The sequence below is a fragment of the Octopus bimaculoides genome, chromosome 29, assembly GCF_001194135.2.
Source record: "Octopus bimaculoides isolate UCB-OBI-ISO-001 chromosome 29, ASM119413v2, whole genome shotgun sequence".
Lineage (NCBI taxonomy): Eukaryota > Metazoa > Mollusca > Cephalopoda > Octopoda > Octopodidae > Octopus > Octopus bimaculoides.
Window position 1 is genome coordinate 444155 of NC_069009.1, and position 4186 is coordinate 448340.

General features: G+C 41.9%; 1 protein-coding gene across 1 annotated transcript in view; it reads left to right on the top strand.

Annotated features, from left to right (window-relative positions):
* The window catches only part of LOC106876535 (zinc finger protein 271), a 172309-nt gene that overhangs the window by 155784 nt on the left and 12339 nt on the right, over nt 1-4186 (top strand). The gene's annotated exons all lie outside the window — the stretch shown is intronic.

The window sequence follows — 4186 nt, forward strand, 5'->3', positions numbered from 1 at the left end:
GTATTAAAGATGACATGTATACTGAATACATTTATTACAGAATCATACATATATGCAACCATGTAATATACTAATTCAAGATACTTGAAAAGCAAATTAAGCAATTAATGTGCGGGTAGCACATAAAATACACCATTTTGAGCGTGGCCATTGCCAGTACCGCCTGACTGGCCTTCGTGCGGGTGACACGTAAAAGCACCCACTACACTCTCTGAGTGGTTGGTGTTAGGAAGGGCATCCAGCTGTAGAAACTCTGCCAAATCAGATTGGAGCCTGGTGTAGCCATCTGGTTTCACCAGTCCTCAGTCAAATCGTCCAACCCATGCTAGCATGGAAAGCAGACGTTAAACGACGATGATGATGATGATGGGGACTCTGGTCTACATTAAGCTCGGGAGAGTAAGATGGACGGGTGAGCAGATAGATGATTGTGTGAGCGAGATTAGAAGGTTGGCGGGTTTAGCAGGGTTTACTGGAACAGCGATGGGGAGGATGGTGAACTTGGCTTTTATGAGCAGATTCCCCGATCATGTTTCATATCAGCATCAGATGCCGGGCATCAAAACAATGTCGGTAGGAGAAATGATAGATAAAATGCGAGTATTGACTCAAAACAACACACGAACGTATTGTAACAGTGACAGCAGATACGAGTAGAATGAGGAGGCAGGTAGCAAACATCAACAAAAGCAGTATATTGAGGTCTGCACATGGTTAGGGAACGTGTGGAACCCAAACAAAGTATGGTGTGTTAACAATGCGGGCAATCTGGGCACATAGCAGGCACTATTGCAAGCAGCAAGACGAGAAAAGAGAAATTATTGCGCAGCTAGTTCCCTTCACGACCAAGTGACAGCTCACTTCTAATAGGGTTTCTGGTGTGGGCGAAGGAATAGTAACCCTTTATGGATATGGGTTGTAGGACCACTCTCATAATCAGGAGAATGGTCAAAGTAGCTGGAGAGGAAACCTCACTCATAGAACAGTAGATTTCAGGGAGATCAAATGTAGGGGAGTCAGCGTAGTGGAACTGAAGATACAGGGGTCAATGTTGAAGCTACAGGTGATTGTAGCGTAGATGATGAACGGCTTCAACTTAGTAGCCAGAATGGACGATTGTACGTTTGAGCAGCATGAAGCGACTGTGCAGCAAAGGCCAATGTTTTAGTACAAACTGAGACACACAGAGGTGGAAGCGGATATATTTGTACGGGTCGAGAATGAGGTGAGGGTGGCACCCCGGAATTCTTGTGTGGGGCACTACCCAAGGCCTGATAACAGGTAAACTATTGACAATAAATTCACTGCAGGCTACCTAATGAGCTGGTCTGCAGAGATGGGGGTCCGAGAATTCAGATGGCCGATCAGGTATGTAGAGATGGGACTTTCTATTAGGAAGGAGATGAGATCTGAGAATTTAGTTTGGCCTCACAGCTTGTAGCTAATTCAAGCGGAATAAACAACACTCTGACACACTTTTGTTCCTGGTTATTTCTGTGTATAGTTTAAGGAAGCTATACTCGGTTCATAACACAGTAGGAAACGGGTAACTGTGACCGCGATTAATAGTCAGAATGATATCTCGGTGGATAGAATGCCGCGGCATGTGTTGGATATTCGAAGAGTGATTAGCTCTAACGATGATGAAGGGAAAGGAGAAGCCAGCCCCATGACTCTACGGAAATCTCAATGGGAATGCCGCCCCCAAATGAATTGAGGATTATGAAGCAGAATACAAGAGCAGTCACCGTTAGATCAATGGGTGAGTGTACAAGGAAGATAATGGGCTATCTTTCGATTTGATGTGAGGAAACATCAAGTGATAGCACATGGGTTTTGTTTACATCTAATCGGTTAACCCTAGGACGTTTCCTCACATCAAATCGAAAGATAGCCAGAAAATGACAGGAGAAGAATAACGAAGCAACAGGTTGAAGACGGCCATCACCTAATGGGATTTGGACGTGGTCAAGTTATGTGCTGGAAGCGGTTGTAGAGCAGAATATATGAGTACACTTCGTTAAGATAATCTGGTTAAATTATCGTCAAGATAATCTGGTTAAAACTTGAAGGGGAAGTTATTGGCAGAATGGGACAAAGAAAACTGGAACGAATCCAGCTAATCAATGGAGCCATCTATTGGAATATTGCATAAATACAATCGTATCAAGGGAAATAACTATTGCAGCACTTCGACCTCTGCAATTAAATAGTGTGATTAATTACCGATCACTGAGTCGCTGTTTATTTCTGATTAAGGTAAGTTGACAAAGACTTACTTTAAGGTTGTAATGGGGATAATAATGCAAATATCCCTGAGAACTACGTAAAGGGTACACGTGTCTGTGGAGTACTCAGCCACTTACACGTTAATTTCACGAGCAGGCTGTTCCATTGATCGGATCAACTGGAACCTCCGACGTCGAAAGCGACGGAGTACCAACAACAGCAACAAAATGGCTGGACAAAGTTCAAAAGGTAATCTTATTCTCATTAATCATTAAGTGCTGAGAGAAAAAAACAGCACACTTCAAATATTCTTCAAGCTGGTGCCCCAGCATGGCCGGAGCCCAATAACTGAAACAAGTAAAAAGCATGGGGAGTTATATAAAAAATTTTAAAAGATGTGGCTGTTATTTCTAGCGTGCACTGGTTGAAAATCATTTCAAAAATTTCTGGGCTTGTCACATTAGACTAAAATTTCTTCAAGGTAGTGCCCCAGCATGGCCACAGTGTAATGACCAAAACAAATGAAAGGTGAAACAACGAGAAATGTGTGGGGTGTATGTTCATTTTCACACTTTAACTATAGGGCTTTTGTCTTACATATGTTATCGTATATGATACACACACATGCCCTTACAAAACATAGACACACATTGAGGGATACGCATGCGTAGACACATACAATAGGAATACAAAATGGCTGATAGTTAGCAAGGTGAGATACACATAAGAAAGAAGACAGCAAAGGACCACTGATGAGGTCACAGAAGTGTGACGAAAGAACTCTGGCCGAAATAGGATTAATGTAATATAAAGCTGAAGCAAATTAACACCAAATATACAGTGCGTGTGTTTTTATTGGCTAAACTGGCAATATGACCATCCCCAAGTACAACAACATATATATATATATATATATATTTCATTTCATTTCATTTCAAAGTTTCAGCTCAGAGCTGCGGCCATGCTGATATGTATGTATGTATGTATGTATGTGTGTGTAAACATATATATATGTACAAAGACATCTGTATATATGTGTGTGTGAGTGTATATATATGCACACATAAGTGATTGTTTAGTGGCTGTAGTTACATGTTTTATACGTGAATTAGCTATGTACATATGAGTGTGTGTATGCATATATATTCGTGTATATAGGTGTTTATGTGTCTGTGTGCTTATGTCAGTGTAACTGTGGGTACATAGGAGAGCTATCCATGGCTCTACATTAATGTTCTACTGTTTAAGCGAAGTAGGTTGTTGGCACTCCGTCGCTTACGACGTCGAGGGTTCCAGTTGATCCGATCAAAGGAACAGCCTGCTCGTGAAATTAACGTGCAAGTGGCTGAGCACTCCACAGACACGTGTACCCTTAACGCAGTTCTCGGGGATATTCAGCGTGACACATTGTGACAAGGGTGGCCCTTTGAATTACAGGCACATCAGAAACAGGAAGAGTGAGAGAAAGTTGTGGTGGAAGAGTACAGCAGGGTTCGCCACCATCCCCTGCCGGAGCCTCTTGGGGCTTTTAGGTGTTATCACTCAATTAACACTCACAATGCTCAGTCTTGGAATCGAAACCACGATCCTATGAACGCGAGTTCACTGCGCTAACCACTGGGCCATTGCACCTCCACAAACGAAGTAGGAACACTAAGGTTAGAGGATGATGATGATGATGAAAACACAATAAAGACCAAATTAATGTCACATAAAAATTTTATTCCTTATTCCCATTCTTTTATGTCTTACTCCTGTATGCGTCAGTTTGTGTCTGGTCAAGGTACAAGTTAGAGAGAATGATTTGCGACAAATATCTCAATGATATGGCTTCTCTCCTGTATGTGTAAGATTGTGTTTAGACAACTGACCGTTCTGAGAGAATGATTTACCACAAATATCACAATGTTATGGCTTTTCTCCTGTATGTGTAAGATTGTGTTTAGACAACTGACCG